Source organism: Scyliorhinus torazame, chromosome 7 (genome assembly GCF_047496885.1).
Source record: "Scyliorhinus torazame isolate Kashiwa2021f chromosome 7, sScyTor2.1, whole genome shotgun sequence".
Classification (NCBI taxonomy): Eukaryota; Metazoa; Chordata; class Chondrichthyes; order Carcharhiniformes; family Scyliorhinidae; genus Scyliorhinus; species Scyliorhinus torazame.
In genome coordinates, this window is record NC_092713.1 from 25,628,669 (window position 1) to 25,651,015 (window position 22,347).

Genomic DNA, 22,347 nt, shown 5'->3' on the forward strand with positions numbered 1-22,347 from the left:
AGATTTAAATGCGGGAGAAGAGCCGGAGATTTAAAAGCCGGAGAGGAGCCGGAGATTTAAAAGTGCGAGAGAGGAGCCGGAGATTTAAAAGCGGGAGGGGAGCCGGAGATTTAAAAGCGGGAGAGGAGCGGGAGATTTAAAAGCGGGAGAGGAGCCGGAGATTTATAAGCGGGAGAGGAGCCGGAGATTTAAAAGCGGGAGAGGAGCGGGAGATTTAAAAGCGGGAGGGGAGCCGGAGATTTAAAAGCGGGAGAGGAGCCGGAGATTTAAAAGTGCGAGAGAGGAGTGGGAAATTTTAAAGCGGGAGAGGAGCCGGTGATTTAAAAGCGGGAGGGGAGCCGGAGATTTAAATGCGTGGGAGAGGAGTGGGAAATTTAAAAGCGGGAGAGGAGCCGGAGATTTAAAAGCGGGAGAGAAGCCGGAGATTTAAAAGCGGAAAGGAGCCGGAGATTTAAAAGCGGGAGAGGAGCCGGAGATTTAAAAGCGGGAGAGGAGCCGGAGATTTATAAGCGGGAGAAGAGCCAGAGATTTAAAAGCGGGAGGGAAGCCGGAGATTTAAAAGTGCGGGAGAGGAGCGTGAGATTTAAAAGCGTGGGAGAGGAGCCGGGGATTTAAAAGCGGGAGAAGAGCCGGAAACTTAAAAGCGGGAGAGGAGCCGGTGTTTTAAAAGCGGGAGAGGAGCCGGAGATTTAAAAGCGGGAGAGGAGCCAGAGATTTAAAAGCGGGAGAGGAGCCGGAGATTTAAAAGCGGAAAGGAGCCGGAGATTTAAAAGCGGGAGAGGAGCCGGAGATTTAAGAGCGGGAGAGGAGCCGGAGATTTAAAAGCGGGAAAGGAGCAGGATATTTAAAAGTGCGGGAGAGGAGTGGGAAATTTAAAAGCGGGAGAGGAGCCAGAGATTTAAAAGCGGGAGAGGAGCCAGAGATTTAAAAGCGGGAGAGGAGCCGAAGATTTAAAAGCGGAAAGGAGCCGGAGATTTAAAAGCGGGAGAGGAGCCGGAGATTTAAGAGCGGGGGAGGAGCCGGAGATTTAAAAGCGGGAGAGGAGCTGGAGATTTAAAAGTGCGGGAGAGGAGCGGGAGATTTAAAAGCGGGAGAGGAGCCGGAGATTTAAAAGCGGGAGAGGAGCCGGAGATTTAAAAGCTGGAGAGGAGCCGGAGATTTAAAAGCGGGAGAGGAGCCGGAGATTTAAAAGTGCGGGAGAGGAGCGGGTGATTTAAAAGCGGGAGAGGAGCCAGAGATTTTAAAGCGGGAGAGGAGCCGGAGATTTAAAAGCGTGGGAGAGGAGCCGGAGATTTAAAAGCGGGAGAGGAGCCGAAGATTTATAAGCGGGAGAAGAGCCAGAGATTTTAAAGCGGGAGAGGAGCCGGAGATTTAAAAGCGTGGGAGAGGAGCCGGAGATTTAAAAGCGGGAGAGGAGCCGGAGATTTAAAAGCGGCAGCACGGTAGCCTTGTGGATAGCACAATTGCTTCACAGCTCCAGGGTCCCAGGTTCGATTCCGACTTGGGTCACTGTCTGTGCGGAGTCTGCACGTCCTCCCCATGTGTGCGTGGGTTTCCTCCGGGTGCTCCGGTTTCCTCCCACAGTCCAAAGATGTGCAGGTTAGGTGGATTGGCCGTGATAAATTGCGCTTGGTGTCCAAAATTGCCCTTAGTGTTGGGTGGGGTTATGGGGTTACTGGGTTATGGGATTACTGGGTTATGGGGATAGGGTGGCGGTGTTGACCTTGGGTAGGGTGCTCTTTCCAAGAGCTGCTGCAGACTCGATGGGCCGAATGGCCTCCTTCTGCTCTGTAAATTCTATGAAAGGAGCCGGAGATTTAAAAGCGGAAAGGAGCCGGAGATTTATAAGCGGGAGAAGAGCCAGAGATTTAAAAGCGGGAGGGAAGCCGGAGATTTAAAAGTGCGGGAGAGGAGCGGGAGATTTAAAAGCGTGGAAGAGGAGCCGGGGATTTAAAAGCGGGAGAAGAGCCGGAGACTTAAAAGCGTGAGAGGAGCCGGTGTTTTAAAAGCGGGAGAGGAGCCGGAGATTTATAAGCGTGGGAGAGGAGTGGGAAATTTAAAAGCGGGAGAGGAGCCGGAGATTTAAAAGCGGTAGAGGAGCCAGAGATTAAAAAGCGGGAGAGGAGCCGGATATTTAAAAGCGGAAAGGAGCCGGAGATTTAAAAGCGGGAGAGGAGCCGGAGATTTAAGAGCGGGAGAGGAGCCGGAGATTTGAAAGCGGGAGAGGAGCCAGAGATTTAAAAGCGGGAGAGGAGCCAGAGATTTAAAAGCGTGGGAGAGGAGTGGGAAATTTAAAAGCGGGAGAGGAGCGGGAGATTTAAAAGCGGGAGAGGAGCCGGAGATTTAAAAGCGGGAGTGGAGCCGGAGATTTAAAAGCGGGAGAGGAGCCGGAGATTTAAAAGCGGGAGAGGAGCCAGAGATATAAAAGCGGGAGAGGAGCGGGAGATTTCAAAGCGGGAGAAGAGCCGGAGATTTAAAAGCAGGAGAGGAGCCGGAGATTTAAAAGCGGGAGAGAGGAGTGGGAAATTTAAAAGCGGGAGAGGAACCGGTGATTTAAAAGCGGGAGGGGAGCCGGAGATTTAAAAGCGGGAGAGGAGCCGGAGATTTAAATGCGGGAGAAGAGCCGGAGATTTAAAAGCGGGAGAAGAGCCGGAGATTTAAAAGCTGGAGAGGAGCCGGAGATTTAAAAGTGCGAGAGAGGAGTGGGAAATTTAAAAGCGGGAGAGGAGCCGGAGATTTAAAAGCGGGAGAGGAGCCGGAGATTTAAAAGCGGGAGAGGAGCCGGAGATTTAAAAGCGGGAGAGGAGCCGGAGATTTAAAAGCGGGAGAGGAGCTGGAGATTTAAAAGTGCGGGAGAGGCGCGGGAGATTTAAAAGCGGGAGGGGAGCCGGAGATTTAAAAGCGGGAGAGGAGCCGGAGTTTTAAAAGTGCGAGAGAGGAGTGGGAAATTTTAAACCGGGAGAGGAGCCGGTGATTTAAAAGCGGGAGGGGAGCCGGAGATTTAAATGCGTGGGAGAGGAGGGGGAAATTTAAAAGCGGGAGAGGAGCCGGAGATTTAAAAGCGGGAGAGGAGCCGGAGATTTAAAAGCGGAAAGGAGCCGGAGATTTAAAAGCGGGAGAGGAGCCGGAGATTTAAAAGCGGGAGAGGAGCCGGAGATTTATAAGCGGGAGAAGAGCCAGAGATTTAAAAGCGGGAGGGAAGCCGGAGATTTAAAAGTGCGGGAGAGGAGCGGGAGATTTAAAAGCGTGGGAGAGGAGCCGGGGATTTAAAAGCGGGAGAAGAGCCGGAGACTTAAAAGCGGTAGAGGAGCCGGTGTTTTAAAAGCGGGAGTGGAGCAGGAGATTTAAAAGCGTGGGAGAGGAGTGGGAAATTTAAAAGCGGGAGAGGAGCCAGAGATTTAAAAGCGGGAGAGGAGCCAGAGATTTAAAAGCGGGAGAGGAGCCAGAGATTTAAAAGCGGGAGAGGAGCGGGAGATTTGAAAGCGGGAGAAGAGCCGGAGATTTAAAAGCAGGAGAGGAGCCGGAGATTTAAAAGCGGGAGAGAGGAGTGGGAATTTAAAAGCGGGAGAGGAACCGGTGATTTAAAATCGGGAGGGGAGCCGGAGATTTAAAAGCGGGAGAGGAGCCGGAGATTTAAATGCGGGAGAAGAGCCGGAGATTTAAAAGCGGGAGAAGAGCCGGAGATTTAAAAGCCGGAGAGGAGCCGGAGATTTAAAAGTGCGAGAGAGGAGCCGGAGATTTAAAAGTGCGGGAGAGGCGCGGGAGATTTAAAAGCGGGAGAGGAGCCGGAGATTTAAAAGCGGGAGAGGAGCTGGAGATTTAAATGTGCGGGAGAGGCGCGGGAGATTTAAAAGCGGGAGGGGAGCCGGAGATTTAAAAGCGGGAGAGGAGCCGGAGATTTAAAAGTGCGAGAGAGGAGTGGGAAATTTTAAAGCGGGAGAGGAGCCGGTGATTTAAAAGCGGGAGAGGAGCCTGAGATTTAAAAGCGGGAGAGGAGCCGGAGATTTAAAAGCGGGAGAGGAGCCGGAGATTTAAAAGCGGGAGAGGAGCCGGAGATTTAAAAGCGGGAGAGGAACCGGAGATTTATAAGCGGAAAGGAGCCGGAGATTTAAAAGCGGGAGAGGAGCCGGAGATTTAAAAGCGGGAGAGGAGCCGGAGATTTATAAGCGGGAGAAGAGCCAGAGATTTAAAAGCGGGAAGGAAGCCGGAGATTTAAAAGTGCGGGAGAGGAGCGGGAGATTTAAAATCGTGGGAGAGGAGCCGGGGATTTAAAAGCGGGAGAAGAGCCGGAGACTTAAAAGCGGGAGAGGAGCCGGTGCTTTAAAAGCGGGAGAGGAGCCGGAGATTTAAAAGCGTGGGAGAGGAGTGGGAAATTTAAAAGCGGGAGAGGAGCCAGAGATTTAAAAGCGGGAGAGGAGCCAGAGATTTAAAAGCGGGAGAGGAGCTGGAGATTTAAAAGCGGAAAGGAGCCGGAGATTTAAAAGCGGGAGAGGAGCCGGAGATTTAAAGCGGGAGAGGAGCTGGAGATTTAAAACTGCGGGAGAGGAGCTGGAGATTTAAAAGCGGGAGGGGAGCCGGAGATTTAAAAGCGGGAGAGGAGCCGGAGATTTAAAAGTGCGAGAGAGGAGTGGGAAATTTTAAAGCGGGAGAGGAGCCGGTGATTTAAAAGCGGGAGGGGAGCCGGAGATTTAACAGTGCGAGAGAGGAGTGGGAAATTTAAAAGCGGGAGGGGAGCCGGAGATTTAAAAGCGGGAGAGGAGCCGGAGTTTTAAAAGCGGGAGAGGAGCCGGAGATTTAAAAGCGGGATAGGAGCCGGAGATTTAAAAGCGGGAGGGGTGCCGGAGATTTAAAAGCGGGAGAGGAGCCGGAGATTTAAAAGCTGGAGAGGAGCCGGAGATTTAAAAGCGGGAGAGGAGCCGGAGATTTAAAAGTGCGGGAGAGGAGCGGGTGATTTAAAAGCGGGAGAGGAGCCAGAGATTTAAAAGCGGGAGAGGAGCCGGAGATTTAAAAGCGTGGGAGAGGAGCCGGAGATTTAAAAGCGGGAGAGGAGCCGAAGATTTATAAGCAGGAGAAGAGCCAGAGATTTAAAAGCGGGAGGGAAGCCGGAGATTTAAAAGCGGGAGAGGAGCTGGAGATTTAAAAGCGGGAGAGGAGCCGGAGATTTAAAAGCGGGAAAGGAGCCAGAGATTTAAAAGCGGAAAGGAGCCGGAGATTTAAAAGCGGGAGAGGAGCCGGAGATTTAAAAGCGGGAGAGGAGCCGGAGATTTAAAAGTGCGGGAGAGGAGCGGGTGATTTAAAAGCGGGAGGGGAGCCGGAGATTTAAAAGCGGGAGAGAGTAGTGGGAAATTTAAAAGCGGGAGAGGAGCCGGAGATTTAAAAGCGGAAAGGAGCCGGAGATTTAAAAGCGGGAGAGGAGCCGGAGATTTAAAAGCGGGAGAGGAGCCGGAGATTTATAAGCGGGAGAAGAGCCAGAGATTTAAAAGCGGGAGGGAAGCCGGAGATTTAAAAGTGCGGGAGAGGAGCGGGAGATTTAAAAGCGTGGGAGAGGAGCCGGGGATTTAAAAGCGGGAGAAGAGCCGGAGACTTAAAAGCGGGAGAGGAGCCGGTGTTTTAAAAACGGGAGAGGAGCCGGAGATTTAAAAGCGTGGGAGAGGAGTGGGAAATTTAAAAGCGGGAGAGGAGCCGGAGATTTAAAAGCGGGAGAGGAGCCAGAGATTAAAAAGCGGGAGAGGAGCCGGATATTTAAAAGCGGAAAGGAGCCGGAGATTTAAAAGCGGGAGAGGAGCCGGAGATTTAAGAGCGGGAGAGGAGCCGGAGATTTAAAAGCGGGAGAGGAGCCGGAGATTTAAAAGCAGGAGAGGAGCCAGAGATTTAAAAGCGGGAGAGGAGCCGGAGATTTAAAAGCGGGAGAGGAGCCGGAAATTTAAAAGCGGGAGAGGAGCCAGAGATTTAAAAGCGGGAGAGGAGCGGGAGATTTCAAAGCGGGAGAAGAGCCGGAGATTTAAATGCGGGAGAAGAGCCGGAGATTTAAAAGCGGGAGAAGAGCCGGAGATTTAAAAGCCGGAGAGGAGCCGGAGATTTAAAAGTGCGAGAGAGGAGTGGGAAATTTAAAAGCGGGAGAGGAGCCGGAGATTTAAAAGCGGGAGAGAGGAGTGGGAAATTTAAAAGCGGGAGAGGAACCGGTGATTTAAAAGAGGGAGGGGAGCCGGAGATTTAAAAGCCGGAGAGGAGCCGGAGATTTAAATGCGGGAGAAGAGCCGGAGATTTAAAAGCGGGAGAAGAGCCGGAGATTTAAAAGCCGGAGAGGAGCCGGAGATTTAAAAGTGCGAGAGAGGAGTGGGAAATTTAAAAGCGGGAGAGGAGCCGGAGATTTAAAAGCGGGAGAGGAACCGGAGATTTAAAAGTGGGAGAGGAGCTGGAGATTTAAAAGTGCGGAGAGGAGTGGGAAATTTAAAAGCGGGAGAGGAGCCGGAGATTTAAAAGTGCGAGAGAGGAGCAGGAGATTTAAAAGCGGGAGAGGAGCCGGAGATTTAAAAGTGCGGAGAGGAGTGGGAAATTTTAAAGCGGGAGAGGAGCCGGTGATTTAAAAGCGGGAGAGGAGCCGCTGATTTAAAAGTGCGAGAGAGGAGTGGGAAATTTAAAAAGCGGGAGGGGAGCCGGAGATTTAAAAGCGAGAGAGGAGCTGGAGATTTAAAAGCGTGGGAGAGGAGTGGGAAATTTAAAAGCGGGAGAGGAGCCGGAGATTTAAAAGCGGGAGAGGAGCCAGAGATTTAAATGCGGGAGAGGAGAGGGAGATTTAAAAGCGTGGGAGAGGAGCCGGGGATTTAAAAGCGGGAGAAGAGCCGGAGAATTAAAAGCGGGAGAGGAGCCGGTGTTTTAAAAGCGGGAGAGGAGCCGGAGATTTAAAAGCATGGGAGAGGAGTGGGAAATTTAAAAGCGGGAGAGGAGCCGGAGATTTAAAAGCGGGAGAGGAGCCAGAGATTTAAAAGCGGGAGAGGAGCCGGAGATTTAAAAGCGGAAAGGAGCCGGAGATTTAAAAGCGGGAGAGGAGCCGGAGATTTAAGAGCAGGAGAGGAGCCGGAGATTTATAAGCGGGAGAAGAGCCAGAGATTTAAAAGCGGGATGGAAGCCGGATATTTAAAAGTGCGAGAGAGGAGCGGGAGATTTAAAAGCGGGAGAGGAGCCGGAGATTTAAAAGCGGGAGAGGAGCCGGAGGTTTAAAAGCGGGAGAGGAGCCAGAGATTTAAAAGCGGGAGAGGAGCGGGAGATTTAAAAGCGGGAGAGGAGCCGGAGATTTTAAAGCGGGAGAGGAGCCGGAGATTTAAAAGCGGGAGAGGAGCCAGAGATTTAAAAGCGGGAGAGGAGCGGGAGATTTAAAAGCGGGAGAAGAGCCGGAGATTTAAAAGCAGGAGAGGAGCCGGAGATTTTAAAGCGGGAGAGAGGAGTGGGAAATTTAAAAGCAGGAGAGGAACCGGAGATTTAAAAGCGGTAGGGGAGCCGGAGATTTAAAAGCGGGAGAGGAGCCGGAGATTTAAATGCGGGAGAAGAGCCGGAGATTTAAAAGCGGGAGAAGAGCCGGAGATTTAAAAGCGGGAGAGGAGCCGGAGATTTAAAAGTGCGAGAGAGGAGTGGGAAATTTAAAAGCGGGAGAAGAGCCGGAGATTTAAAAGCGGGAGAAGAGCCGGAGATTTAAAAGCCGGAGAGGAGCCGGCGATTTAAAAGTGCGAGAGAGGAGTGGGAAATTTAAAAGCGGGAGAGGAGCCGGAGATTTAAAAGCGGGAGAGGAACCGGAGATTTAAAAGTGGGAGAGGAGCTGGAGATTTAAAAGTGCGGAGAGGAGTGGGAAATTTAAAAGCGGGAGAGGAGCCGGAGATTTAAAAGTGCGAGAGAGGAGCAGGAGATTTAAAAGCGGGAGAGGAGCCGGAGATTTAAAAGTGCGGAGAGGAGTGGGAAATTTTAAAGCGGGAGAGGAGCCGGTGATTTAAAAGCGGGAGAGGAGCCGCTGATTTAAAAGTGCGAGAGAGGAGTGGGAAATTTAAAAAGCGGGAGGGGAGCCGGAGATTTAAAAGCGAGAGAGGAGCTGGAGATTTAAAAGCGTGGGAGAGGAGTGGGAAATTTAAAAGCGGGAGAGGAGCCGGAGATTTAAAAGCGGGAGAGGAGCCAGAGATTTAAATGCGGGAGAGGAGCGGGAGATTTAAAAGCGTGGGAGAGGAGCCGGGGATTTAAAAGCGGGAGAAGAGCCGGAGACTTAAAAGCGGGAGAGGAGCCGGTGTTTTAAAAGCGGGAGAGGAGCCGGAGATTTAAAAGCATGGGAGAGGAGTGGGAAATTTAAAAGCGGGAGAGGAGCCGGAGATTTAAAAGCGGGAGAGGAGCCAGAGATTTAAAAGCGGGAGAGGAGCCGGAGATTTAAAAGCGGAAAGGAGCCGGAGATTTAAAAGCGGGAGAGGAGCCGGAGATTTAAGAGCAGGAGAGGAGCCGGAGATTTATAAGCGGGAGAAGAGCCAGAGATTTAAAAGCGGGATGGAAGCCGGATATTTAAAAGTGCGAGAGAGGAGCGGGAGATTTAAAAGCGGGAGAGGAGCCGGAGATTTAAAAGCGGGAGAGGAGCCGGAGGTTTAAAAGCGGGAGAGGAGCCAGAGATTTAAAAGCGGGAGAGGAGCGGGAGATTTAAAAGCGGGAGAGGAGCCGGAGATTTTAAAGCGGGAGAGGAGCCGGAGATTTAAAAGCGGGAGAGGAGCCAGAGATTTAAAAGCGGGAGAGGAGCGGGAGATTTAAAAGCGGGAGAAGAGCCGGAGATTTAAAAGCAGGAGAGGAGCCGGAGATTTTAAAGCGGGAGAGAGGAGTGGGAAATTTAAAAGCGGGAGAGGAACCGGAGATTTAAAAGCGGTAGGGGAGCCGGAGATTTAAAAGCGGGAGAGGAGCCGGAGATTTAAATGCGGGAGAAGAGCCGGAGATTTAAAAGCGGGAGAAGAGCCGGAGATTTAAAAGCGGGAGAGGAGCCGGAGATTTAAAAGTGCGAGAGAGGAGTGGGAAATTTAAAAGCGGGAGAAGAGCCGGAGATTTAAAAGCGGGAGAGGAGCCTGAGATTTAAAAGCAGGAGAGGAGCCGGAGATTTAAAAGCGGGAGAGGAGCTGGAGATTTAAAAGTGCGGGAGAGGAGCGGGAGATTTAAAAGCGGGAGGGAAGCCGGAGATTTAAAAGCGGGAGAGGAGCCGGAGATTTAAAAGTGCGAGAGAGGAGTGGGAAATTTTAAAGCGGGAGAGGAGCCGGTGATTTAAAAGCGGGAGGGGAGCCGGAGATTTAAAAGCGCGAGAGGAGCCGGAGATTTAAAAGCGGGAGAGGAGCTGGAGATTTAAAAGTGCGGGAGAGGAGCGGGAGATTTAAAAGCGGGAGGGGAGCCGGAGATTTAAAAGCGGGAGAGGAGCCGGAGATTTAAAAGTGCGAGAGAGGAGTGGGAAATTTTAAAGCGGGAGAAGAGCCGGAGATTTAAAAGCGGGAGAGGAGCCTGAGATTTAAAAGCAGGAGAGGAGCCGGAGATTTAAAAGCGGGAGAGGAGCTGGAGATTTAAAAGTGCGGGAGAGGAGCGGGAGATTTAAAAGCGGGAGGGGAGCCGGAGATTTAAAAGCGGGAGAGGAGCCGGAGATTTAAAAGTGCGAGAGAGGAGTGGGAAATTTTAAAGCGGGAGAGGAGCCGGTGATTTAAAAGCGGGAGGGGAGCCGGAGATTTAAAAGCGGGAGAGGAGCCGGAGATTTAAAAGCGGGAGAGGAGCTGGAGATTTAAAAGTGCGGGAGAGGAGCGGGAGATTTAAAAGCGGGAGGGGAGCCGGAGATTTAAAAGCGGGAGAGGAGCCGGAGATTTAAAAGTGCGAGAGAGGAGTGGGAAATTTTAAAGCGGGAGAGGAGCCGGTGATTTAAAAGCGGGAGGGGAGCCGGAGATTTAAATGCGTGGGAGAGGAGGTGGAAATTTAAAAGCGGGAGAGGAGCCGGAGATTTAAAAGCGGGAGAGGAGCCGGAGATTTAAAAGCGGAAAGGAGCCGGAGATTTAAAAGCGGGAGAGGAGCCGGAGATTTAAAAGCGGGAGAGGAGCCGGAGATTTAAAAGCGGGAGGGAAGCCGGAGATTTAAAAGTGCGGGAGAGGAGCGGGAGATTTAAAAGCGTGGGAGAGGAGCCGGGGATTTAAAAGCGGGAGAAGAGCCGGAGACTTAAATGCGGGAGAGGAGCCGGTGTTTTAAAAGCGGGAGAGGAGCCGGAGATTTAAAAGCGTGGGACAGGAGTGGGAAATTTAAAAGCGGGAGAGGAGCCAGAGATTTAAAAGCGGGAGAGGAGCCAGAGATTTAAAAGTGGAAAGGAGCCGGAGATTTAAAAGCGGGAGAGGAGCCGGAGATTTAAGAGCGGGAGAGGAGCCGGAGATTTAAAAGCGGGAGAGGAGCTGGAGATTTAAAAGTGCGGGAGAGGAGCGGGAGATTTAAAAGCGGGAGAGGAGCCGGAGATTTAAAAGCGGGAGAGGAGCCGGAGATTTAAAAGCTGGAGAGGAGCCGGAGATTTAAAAGCGGGAGAGGAGCCGGAGATTTAAAAGTGCGGGAGAGGAGCGGGTGATTTAAAAGCGGGAGAGGAGCCAGAGATTTAAAAGCGGGAGAGGAGCCGGAGATTTAAAAGCGTGGGAGAGGAGCCGGAGATTTAAAAGCGGGAGAGGAGCCGAAGATTTATAAGCGGGAGAGGAGCCGGAGATTTAAAAGCTGGAGAGGAGCCTGAGATTTAAAAGCACGGGAGAGGAGCCGGAGATTTAAAAGCGGGAGAGGAGCCGGAGATTTAAAAGCGGGAGAGGAGCTGGAGATTTAAAAGCGGGAGAGGAGCCGGAGATTTAAAAGTTCGAGAGAGGAGTGGGAAATTTTAAAGCGGGAGAGGAGCCGGTGATTTAAAAGCGGGAGAGGAGTGGGAAATTTTAAAGCGGGAGAGGAGCCGGTGATTTAAAAGCGGGAGGGGAGCCGGAGATTTAAAAGCGGGAGAGGAGCCGCTGATTTAAAAGCGGGAGGGGAGCCAGAGATTTAAATGCGTGGGAGAGGAGGGGGAAATTTAAAAGCGGGAGAGGAGCCGGAGATTTAAATGCGTGGGAGAGGAGGGGGAAATTTAAAAGCGGGAGAGGAGCCGGAGGTTTAAAAGCGGGAGAGGAGCCGGAGATTTAAAAGCGGAAAGGAGCCGGAGATTTAAAAGCGGGAGAGGAGCCGGAGATTTATAAGCGGGAGAAGAGCCAGAGATTTAAAAGCGGGAGGGAAGCCGGAGATTTAAAAGTGCGGGAGAGGAGCGGGAGATTTAAAAGCGTGGGAGAGGAGCCGGGGATTTAAAAGCGGGAGAAGAGCCGGAGACTTAAAAGCGGGAGAGGAGCCGGTGTTTTAAAAGCGGGAGAGGAGCCGGAGATTTAAAAGCGTGGGAGAGGAGTGGGAAATTTAAAAGCGGGAGAGGAGCCAGAGATTTAAAAGCGGGAGAGGAGCCAGAGATTTAAAAGCGGGAGAGGAGCCAGAGATTTAAAAGCGGGAGAGGAGCGGGAGATTTCAAAGCGGGAGAAGAGCCGGAGATTTAAAAGCAGGAGAGGAGCCGGAGATTTAAAAGCGGGAGAGAGGAGTGGGAAATTTAAAAGCAGGAGAGGACGGTGATTTAAAAGCGGGAGGGGAGCCGGAGATTTAAAAGCGGGAGAGGAGCCGGAGATTTAAATGCGGGAGAAGAGCCGGAGATTTAAAAGCCGGAGAGGAGCCGGAGATTTAAAAGTGCGAGAGAGGAGCCGGAGATTTAAAAGCGGGAGGGGAGCCGGAGATTTAAAAGCGGGAGAGTAGCGGGAGATTTAAAAGCGGGAGAGGAGCCGGAGATTTATAAGCGGGAGAGGAGCCGGAGATTTAAAAGCGGGAGAGGAGCGGGAGATTTAAAAGCGGGAGGGGAGCCGGAGATTTAAAAGCGGGAGAGGAGCCGGAGATTTAAAAGTGCGAGAGAGGAGTGGGAAATTTTAAAGCGGGAGAGGAGCCGGTGATTTAAAAGTGGGAGGGTAGCCGGAGATTTAAATGCGTGGGAGAGGAGTGGGAAATTTAAAAGCGGGAGAGGAGCCGGAGATTTAAAAGCGGGAGAGGAGCCGGAGATTTAAAAGCGGAAAGGAGCCGGAGATTTAAAAGCGGGAGAGGAGCCGGAGATTTAAAAGCGGGAGAGGAGCCGGAGATTTATAAGCGGGAGAAGAGCCAGAGATTTAAAAGCGGGAGGGAAGCCGGAGATTTAAAAGTGCGGGAGAGGAGCGGGAGATTTAAAAGCGTGGGAGAGGAGCCAGAGATTTAAAAGCATGGGAGAGGAGTGGGAAATTTAAAAGCGGGAGAGGAGCCGGAGATTTAAAAGCGGGAGAGGAGCCAGAGATTTAAAAGCGGGAGAGGAGCCGGAGATTTAAAAGCGGAAAGGAGCCGGAGATTTAAAAGCGGGAGAGGAGCCGGAGATTTAAGAGCAGGAGAGGAGCCGGAGATTTATAAGCGGGAGAAGAGCCAGAGATTTAAAAGCGGGATGGAAGCCGGGTATTTAAAAGTGCGAGAGAGGAGCGGGAGATTTAAAAGCGGGAGAGGAGCCGGAGATTTAAAAGCGGGAGAGGAGCCGGAGGTTTAAAAGCGGGAGAGGAGCCAGAGATTTAAAAGCGGGAGAGGAGCGGGAGATTTAAAAGCGGGAGAGGAGCCGGAGATTTTAAAGCGGGAGAGGAGCCGGAGATTTAAAAGCGGGAGAGGAGCCAGAGATTTAAAAGCGGGAGAGGAGCGGGAGATTTAAAAGCGGGAGAAGAGCCGGAGATTTAAAAGCAGGAGAGGAGCCGGAGATTTTAAAGCGGGAGAGAGGAGTGGGAAATTTAAAAGCGGGAGAGGAACCGGAGATTTAAAAGCGGTAGGGGAGCCGGACATTTAAAAGCGGGAGAGGAGCCGGAGATTTAAATGCGGGAGAAGAGCCGGAGATTTAAAAGCGGGAGAAGAGCCGGAGATTTAAAAGCGGGAGAGGAGCCGGAGATTTAAAAGTGCGAGAGAGGAGTGGGAAATTTAAAAGCGGGAGAAGAGCCGGAGATTTAAAAGCGGGAGAGGAGCCTGAGATTTAAAAGCAGGAGAGGAGCCGGAGATTTAAAAGCGGGAGAGGAGCTGGAGATTTAAAAGTGCGGGAGAGGAGCGGGAGATTTAAAAGCGGGAGGGAAGCCGGAGATTTAAAAGCGGGAGAGGAGCCGGAGATTTAAAAGTGCGAGAGAGGAGTGGGAAATTTTAAAGCGGGAGAGGAGCCGGTGATTTAAAAGCGGGAGGGGAGCCGGAGATTTAAAAGCGCGAGAGGAGCCGGAGATTTAAAAGCGGGAGAGGAGCTGGAGATTTTAAAGTGCGGGAGAGGAGCGGGAGATTTAAAAGCGGGAGGGGAGCCGGAGATTTAAAAGCGGGAGAGGAGCCGGAGATTTAAAAGTGCGAGAGAGGAGTGGGAAATTTTAAAGCGGGAGAAGAGCCGGAGATTTAAAAGCGGGAGAGGAGCCTGAGATTTAAAAGCAGGAGAGGAGCCGGAGATTTAAAAGCGGGAGAGGAGCTGGAGATTTAAAAGTGCGGGAGAGGAGCGGGAGATTTAAAAGCGGGAGGGGAGCCGGAGATTTAAAAGCGGGAGAGGAGCCGGAGATTTAAAAGTGCGAGAGAGGAGTGGGAAATTTTAAAGCGGGAGAGGAGCCGGTGATTTAAAAGCGGGAGGGGAGCCGGAGATTTAAAAGCGGGAGAGGAGCCGGAGATTTAAAAGCGGGAGAGGAGCTGGAGATTTAAAAGTGCGGGAGAGGAGCGGGAGATTTAAAAGCGGGAGGGGAGCCGGAGATTTAAAAGCGGGAGAGGAGCCGGAGATTTAAAAGTGCGAGAGAGGAGTGGGAAATTTTAAAGCGGGAGAGGAGCCGGTGATTTAAAAGCGGGAGGGGAGCCGGAGATTTAAATGCGTGGGAGAGGAGGTGGAAATTTAAAAGCGGGAGAGGAGCCGGAGATTTAAAAGCGGGAGAGGAGCCGGAGATTTAAAAGCGGAAAGGAGCCGGAGATTTAAAAGCGGGAGAGGAGCCGGAGATTTAAAAGCGGGAGAGGAGCCGGAGATTTAAAAGCGGGAGGGAAGCCGGAGATTTAAAAGTGCGGGAGAGGAGCGGGAGATTTAAAAGCGTGGGAGAGGAGCCGGGGATTTAAAAGCGGGAGAAGTGCCGGAGACTTAAATGCGGGAGAGGAGCCGGTGTTTTAAAAGCGGGAGAGGAGCCGGAGATTTAAAAGCGTGGGACAGGAGTGGGAAATTTAAAAGCGGGAGAGGAGCCAGAGATTTAAAAGCGGGAGAGGAGCCAGAGATTTAAAAGTGGAAAGGAGCCGGAGATTTAAAAGCGGGAGAGGAGCCGGAGGTTTAAAAGCGGGAGAGGAGCCAGAGATTTAAAAGCGGGAGAGGAGCGGGAGATTTAAAAGCGGGAGAGGAGCCGGAGATTTTAAAGCGGGAGAGGAGCCGGAGATTTAAAAGCGGGAGAGGAGCCAGAGATTTAAAAGCGGGAGAGGAGCGGGAGATTTAAAAGCGGGAGAAGAGCCGGAGATTTAAAAGCAGGAGAGGAGCCGGAGATTTTAAAGCGGGAGAGAGGAGTGGGAAATTTAAAAGCGGGAGAGGAACCGGAGATTTAAAAGCGGTAGGGGAGCCGGAGATTTAAAAGCGGGAGAGGAGCCGGAGATTTAAATGCGGGAGAAGAGCCGGAGATTTAAAAGCGGGAGAAGAGCCGGAGATTTAAAAGCGGGAGAGGAGCCGGAGATTTAAAAGTGCGAGAGAGGAGTGGGAAATTTAAAAGCGGGAGGGAAGCCGGAGATTTAAAAGTGCGGGAGAGGAGCGGGAGATTTAAAAGCGTGGGAGAGGAGCCAGAGATTTAAAAGCATGGGAGAGGAGTGGGAAATTTAAAAGCGGGAGAGGAGCCGGAGATTTAAAAGCGGGAGAGGAGCCAGAGATTTAAAAGCGGGAGAGGAGCCGGAGATTTAAAAGCGGAAAGGAGCCGGAGATTTAAAAGCGGGAGAGGAGCCGGAGATTTAAGAGCAGGAGAGGAGCCGGAGATTTATAAGCGGGAGAAGAGCCAGAGATTTAAAAGCGGGATGGAAGCCGGGTATTTAAAAGTGCGAGAGAGGAGCGGGAGATTTAAAAGCGGGAGAGGAGCCGGAGATTTAAAAGCGGGAGAGGAGCCGGAGGTTTAAAAGCGGGAGAGGAGCCAGAGATTTAAAAGCGGGAGAGGAGCGGGAGATTTAAAAGCGGGAGAGGAGCCGGAGATTTTAAAGCGGGAGAGGAGCCGGAGATTTAAAAGCGGGAGAGGAGCCAGAGATTTAAAAGCGGGAGAGGAGCGGGAGATTTAAAAGCGGGAGAAGAGCCGGAGATTTAAAAGCAGGAGAGGAGCCGGAGATTTTAAAGCGGGAGAGAGGAGTGGGAAATTTAAAAGCGGGAGAGGAACCGGAGATTTAAAAGCGGTAGGGGAGCCGGACATTTAAAAGCGGGAGAGGAGCCGGAGATTTAAATGCGGGAGAAGAGCCGGAGATTTAAAAGCGGGAGAAGAGCCGGAGATTTAAAAGCGGGAGAGGAGCCGGAGATTTAAAAGTGCGAGAGAGGAGTGGGAAATTTAAAAGCGGGAGAAGAGCCGGAGATTTAAAAGCGGGAGAGGAGCCTGAGATTTAAAAGCAGGAGAGGAGCCGGAGATTTAAAAGCGGGAGAGGAGCTGGAGATTTAAAAGTGCGGGAGAGGAGCGGGAGATTTAAAAGCGGGAGGGAAGCCGGAGATTTAAAAGCGGGAGAGGAGCCGGAGATTTAAAAGTGCGAGAGAGGAGTGGGAAATTTTAAAGCGGGAGAGGAGCCGGTGATTTAAAAGCGGGAGGGGAGCCGGAGATTTAAAAGCGCGAGAGGAGCCGGAGATTTAAAAGCGGGAGAGGAGCTGGAGATTTTAAAGTGCGGGAGAGGAGCGGGAGATTTAAAAGCGGGAGGGGAGCCGGAGATTTAAAAGCGGGAGAGGAGCCGGAGATTTAAAAGTGCGAGAGAGGAGTGGGAAATTTTAAAGCGGGAGAAGAGCCGGAGATTTAAAAGCGGGAGAGGAGCCTGAGATTTAAAAGCAGGAGAGGAGCCGGAGATTTAAAAGCGGGAGAGGAGCTGGAGATTTAAAAGTGCGGGAGAGGAGCGGGAGATTTAAAAGCGGGAGGGGAGCCGGAGATTTAAAAGCGGGAGAGGAGCCGGAGATTTAAAAGTGCGAGAGAGGAGTGGGAAATTTTAAAGCGGGAGAGGAGCCGGTGATTTAAAAGCGGGAGGGGAGCCGGAGATTTAAAAGCGGGAGAGGAGCCGGAGATTTAAAAGCGGGAGAGGAGCTGGAGATTTAAAAGTGCGGGAGAGGAGCGGGAGATTTAAAAGCGGGAGGGGAGCCGGAGATTTAAAAGCGGGAGAGGAGCCGGAGATTTAAAAGTGCGAGAGAGGAGTGGGAAATTTTAAAGCGGGAGAGGAGCCGGTGATTTAAAAGCGGGAGGGGAGCCGGAGATTTAAATGCGTGGGAGAGGAGGTGGAAATTTAAAAGCGGGAGAGGAGCCGGAGATTTAAAAGCGGGAGAGGAGCCGGAGATTTAAAAGCGGAAAGGAGCCGGAGATTTAAAAGCGGGAGAGGAGCCGGAGATTTAAAAGCGGGAGAGGAGCCGGAGATTTAAAAGCGGGAGGGAAGCCGGAGATTTAAAAGTGCGGGAGAGGAGCGGGAGATTTAAAAGCGTGGGAGAGGAGCCGGGGATTTAAAAGCGGGAGAAGTGCCGGAGACTTAAATGCGGGAGAGGAGCCGGTGTTTTAAAAGCGGGAGAGGAGCCGGAGATTTAAAAGCGTGGGACAGGAGTGGGAAATTTAAAAGCGGGAGAGGAGCCAGAGATTTAAAAGCGGGAGAGGAGCCAGAGATTTAAAAGTGGAAAGGAGCCGGAGATTTAAAAGCGGGAGAGGAGCCGGAGGTTTAAAAGCGGGAGAGGAGCCAGAGATTTAAAAGCGGGAGAGGAGCGGGAGATTTAAAAGCGGGAGAGGAGCCGGAGATTTTAAAGCGGGAGAGGAGCCGGAGATTTAAAAGCGGGAGAGGAGCCAGAGATTTAAAAGCGGGAGAGGAGCGGGAGATTTAAAAGCGGGAGAAGAGCCGGAGATTTAAAAGCAGGAGAGGAGCCGGAGATTTTAAAGCGGGAGAGAGGAGTGGGAAATTTAAAAGCGGGAGAGGAACCGGAGATTTAAAAGCGGTAGGGGAGCCGGAGATTTAAAAGCGGGAGAGGAGCCGGAGATTTAAATGCGGGAGAAGAGCCGGAGATTTAAAAGCGGGAGAAGAGCCGGAGATTTAAAAGCGGGAGAGGAGCCGGAGATTTAAAAGTGCGAGAGAGGAGTGGGAAATTTAAAAGCGGGAGAAGAGCCGGAGATTTAAAAGCGGGAGAGGAGCCTGAGATTTAAAAGCAGGAGAGGAGCCGGAGATTTAAAAGCGGGAGAGGAGCTGGAGATTTAAAAGTGCGGGAGAGGAGCGGGAGATTTAAAAGCGGGAGGGAAGCCGGAGATTTAAAAGCGGGAGAGGAGCCGGAGATTTAAAAGTGCGAGAGAGGAGTGGGAAATTTTAAAGCGGGAGAGGAGCCGGTGATTTAAAAGCGGGAGGGGAGCCGGAGATTTAAAAGCGCGAGAGGAGCCGGAGATTTAAAAGCGGGAGAGGAGCTGGAGATTTTAAAGTGCGGGAGAGGAGCGGGAGATTTAAAAGCGGGAGGGGAGCCGGAGATTTAAAAGCGGGAGAGGAGCCGGAGATTTAAAAGTGCGAGAGAGGAGTGGGAAATTTTAAAGCGGGAGAAGAGCCGGAGATTTAAAAGCGGGAGAGGAGCCTGAGATTTAAAAGCAGGAGAGGAGCCGGAGATTTAAAAGCGGGAGAGGAGCTGGAGATTTAAAAGTGCGGGAGAGGAGCGGGAGATTTAAAAGCGGGAGGGGAGCCGGAGATTTAAAAGCGGGAGAGGAGCCGGAGATTTAAAAGTGCGAGAGAGGAGTGGGAAATTTTAAAGCGGGAGAGGAGCCGGTGATTTAAAAGCGGGAGGGGAGCCGGAGATTTAAAAGCGGGAGAGGAGCCGGAGATTTAAAAGCGGGAGAGGAGCTGGAGATTTAAAAGTGCGGGAGAGGAGCGGGAGATTTAAAAGCGGGAGGGGAGCCGGAGATTTAAAAGCGGGAGAGGAGCCGGAGATTTAAAAGTGCGAGAGAGGAGTGGGAAATTTTAAAGCGGGAGAGGAGCCGGTGATTTAAAAGCGGGAGGGGAGCCGGAGATTTAAATGCGTGGGAGAGGAGGTGGAAATTTAAAAGCGGGAGAGGAGCCGGAGATTTAAAAGCGGGAGAGGAGCCGGAGATTTAAAAGCGGAAAGGAGCCGGAGATTTAAAAGCGGGAGAGGAGCCGGAGATTTAAAAGCGGGAGAGGAGCCGGAGATTTAAAAGCGGGAGGGAAGCCGGAGATTTAAAAGTGCGGGAGAGGAGCGGGAGATTTAAAAGCGTGGGAGAGGAGCCGGGGATTTAAAAGCGGGAGAAGAGCCGGAGACTTAAATGCGGGAGAGGAGCCGGTGTTTTAAAAGCGGGAGAGGAGCCGGAGATTTAAAAGCGTGGGACAGGAGTGGGAAATTTAAAAGCGGGAGAGGAGCCAGAGATTTAAAAGCGGGAGAGGAGCCAGAGATTTAAAAGTGGAAAGGAGCCGGAGATTTAAAAGCGGGAGAGGAGCCGGAGATTTAAGAGCGGGAGAGGAGCCGGAGATTTAAAAGCGGGAGAGGAGCTGGAGATTTAAAAGTGCGGGAGAGGAGCGGGAGATTTAAAAGCGGGAGAGGAGCCGGAGATTTAAAAGCGGGAGAGGAGCCGGAGATTTAAAAGCTGGAGAGGAGCCGGAGATTTAAAAGCGGGAGAGGAGCCGGAGATTTAAAAGTGCGGGAGAGGAGCGGGTGATTTAAAAGCGGGAGAGGAGCCAGAGATTTAAAAGCGGGAGAGGAGCCGGAGATTTAAAAGCGTGGGAGAGGAGCCGGAGATTTAAAAGCGGGAGAGGAGCCGAAGATTTATAAGCGGGAGAGGAGCCGGAGATTTAAAAGCTGGAGAGGAGCCTGAGATTTAAAAGCACGGGAGAGGAGCCGGAGATTTAAAAGCGGGAGAGGAGCCGGAGATTTAAAAGCGGGAGAGGAGCTGGAGATTTAAAAGCGGGAGAGGAGCCGGAGATTTAAAAGTTCGAGAGAGGAGTGGGAAATTTTAAAGCGGGAGAGGAGCCGGTGATTTAAAAGCGGGAGAGGAGTGGGAAATTTTAAAGCGGGAGAGGAGCCGGTGATTTAAAAGCGGGAGGGGAGCCGGAGATTTAAAAGCGGGAGAGGAGCCGCTGATTTAAAAGCGGGAGGGGAGCCAGAGATTTAAATGCGTGGGAGAGGAGGGGGAAATTTAAAAGCGGGAGAGGAGCCGGAGATTTAAATGCGTGGGAGAGGAGGGGGAAATTTAAAAGCGGGAGAGGAGCCGGAGGTTTAAAAGCGGGAGAGGAGCCGGAGATTTAAAAGCGGAAAGGAGCCGGAGATTTAAAAGCGGGAGAGGAGCCGGAGATTTATAAGCGGGAGAAGAGCCAGAGATTTAAAAGCGGGAGGGAAGCCGGAGATTTAAAAGTGCGGGAGAGGAGCGGGAGATTTAAAAGCGTGGGAGAGGAGCCGGGGATTTAAAAGCGGGAGAAGAGCCGGAGACTTAAAAGCGGGAGAGGAGCCGGTGTTTTAAAAGCGGGAGAGGAGCCGGAGATTTAAAAGCGTGGGAGAGGAGTGGGAAATTTAAAAGCGGGAGAGGAGCCAGAGATTTAAAAGCGGGAGAGGAGCCAGAGATTTAAAAGCGGGAGAGGAGCCAGAGATTTAAAAGCGGGAGAGGAGCGGGAGATTTCAAAGCGGGAGAAGAGCCGGAGATTTAAAAGCAGGAGAGGAGCCGGAGATTTAAAAGCGGGAGAGAGGAGTGGGAAATTTAAAAGCAGGAGAGGACGGTGATTTAAAAGCGGGAGGGGAGCCGGAGATTTAAAAGCGGGAGAGGAGCCGGAGATTTAAATGCGGGAGAAGAGCCGGAGATTTAAAAGCCGGAGAGGAGCCGGAGATTTAAAAGTGCGAGAGAGGAGCCGGAGATTTAAAAGCGGGAGGGGAGCCGGAGATTTAAAAGCGGGAGAGTAGCGGGAGATTTAAAAGCGGGAGAGGAGCCGGAGATTTATAAGCGGGAGAGGAGCCGGAGATTTAAAAGCGGGAGAGGAGCGGGAGATTTAAAAGCGGGAGGGGAGCCGGAGATTTAAAAGCGGGAGAGGAGCCGGAGATTTAAAAGTGCGAGAGAGGAGTGGGAAATTTTAAAGCGGGAGAGGAGCCGGTGATTTAAAAGTGGGAGGGTAGCCGGAGATTTAAATGCGTGGGAGAGGAGTGGGAAATTTAAAAGCGGGAGAGGAGCCGGAGATTTAAAAGCGGGAGAGGAGCCGGAGATTTAAAAGCGGAAAGGAGCCGGAGATTTAAAAGCGGGAGAGGAGCCGGAGATTTAAAAGCGGGAGAGGAGCCGGAGATTTATAAGCGGGAGAAGAGCCAGAGATTTAAAAGCGGGAGGGAAGCCGGAGATTTAAAAGTGCGGGAGAGGAGCGGGAGATTTAAAAGCGTGGGAGAGGAGCCGGGGATTTAAAAGCGGGAGAAGAGCCGGAGACTTAAAAACGGGAGAGGAGCCGGTGTTTTAAAAGCGGGAGAGGAGCCGGAGATTTAAAAGCGGGAGAGGAGCCGGAGATTTAAAAGCGGAAAGGAGCCGGAGATTTAAAAGCGGGAGAGGAGCCAGAGATTTAAAAGCGGGAGAGGAGCCGGAGATTTAAAAGCGGAAAGGAGCCGGAGATTTAAAAGCGGGAGAGGAGCCGGAGATTTAAGAGCGGGAGAGGAGCCGGAGATTTAAAAGCGGGAGAGGAGCTGGAGATTTAAAACTGCGGGAGAGGAGCGGGAGTTTTAAAAGCGGGAGAGGAGCCGGAGATTTAAAAGCGGGAGAGGAGCCGGAGATTTAAAAGCTGGAGAGGAGCCGGAGATTTAAAACGGGAGAGGAGCCGGAGATTTAAAAGTGCGGGAGAGGAGCGGGTGATTTAAAAGCGGGAGAGGAGCCAGAGATTTAAAAGCGGGAGAGGAGCCGGAGATTTAAAAGCGTGGGAGAGGAGCCGGAGATTTAAAAGCGGGAGAGGAGCCGAAGATTTATAAGCGGGAGAAGAGCCAGAGATTTAAAAGCGGGAGGGAAGCCGGAGATTTAAAAGCGGGAGAGGAGCTGGAGATTTAAAAGCGGGAGAGGAGCCGGAGATTTAAAAGCGGCAGCACGGTAGCCTTGTGGATAGCACAATTGCTTCACAGCTCCAGGGTCCCAGGTTCGATTCCGACTTGGGTCACTGTCTGTGCGGAGTCTGCACGTCCTCCCCGTGTGTGCGTGGGTTTCCTCCGGGTGCTCCGGTTTCCTCCCACAGTCCAAAGATGTGCAGGTTAGGTGGATTGGCCGTGATAAATTGCGCTTGGTGTCCAAAATTGCCCTTAGTGTTGGGTGGGGTTATGGGGTTACTGGGTTATGTGATTACTGGGTTATGGGGATAGGGTGGCGGTGTTGACCTTGGGTAGGGTGCTCTTTCCAAGAGCTGCTGCAGACTCGATGGGCCGAATGGCCTCCTTCTGCTCTGTAAATTCTATGAAAGGAGCCGGAGATTTAAAAGCGGAAAGGAGCCGGAGATTTATAAGCGGGAGAAGAGCCAGAGATTTAAAAGCGGGAGGGAAGCCGGAGATTTAAAAGTGCGGGAGAGGAGCGGGAGATTTAAAAGCGTGGGAGAGGAGCCGGGGATTTAAAAGCGGGAGAAGAGCCGGAGACTTAAAAGCGGGAGAGGAGCCGGTGTTTTAAAAGCGGGAGAGGAGCCGGAGATTTAAAAGCGTGGGAGAGGAGTGGGAAATTTAAAAGCGGGAGAGGAGCCGGAGATTTAAAAGCGGGAGAGGAGCCAGAGATTAAAAAGCGGGAGAGGAGCCGGATATTTAAAAGCGGAAAGGAGCCGGAGATTTAAAAGCGGGAGAGGAGCCGGAGATTTAAGAGCGGGAGAGGAGCCGGAGATTTGAAAGCGGGAGAGGAGCCAGAGATTTAAAAGCGGGAGAGGAGCCAGAGATTTAAAAGCGTGGGAGAGGAGTGGGAAATTTAAAAGCGGGAGAGGAGCGGGAGATTTAAAAGCGGGAGAGGAGCCGGAGATTTAAAAGCGGGAGTGGAGCCGGAGATTTAAAAGCGGGAGAGGAGCCGGAGATTTAAAAGCGGGAGAGGAGCCAGAGATATAAAAGCGGGAGAGGAGCGGGAGATT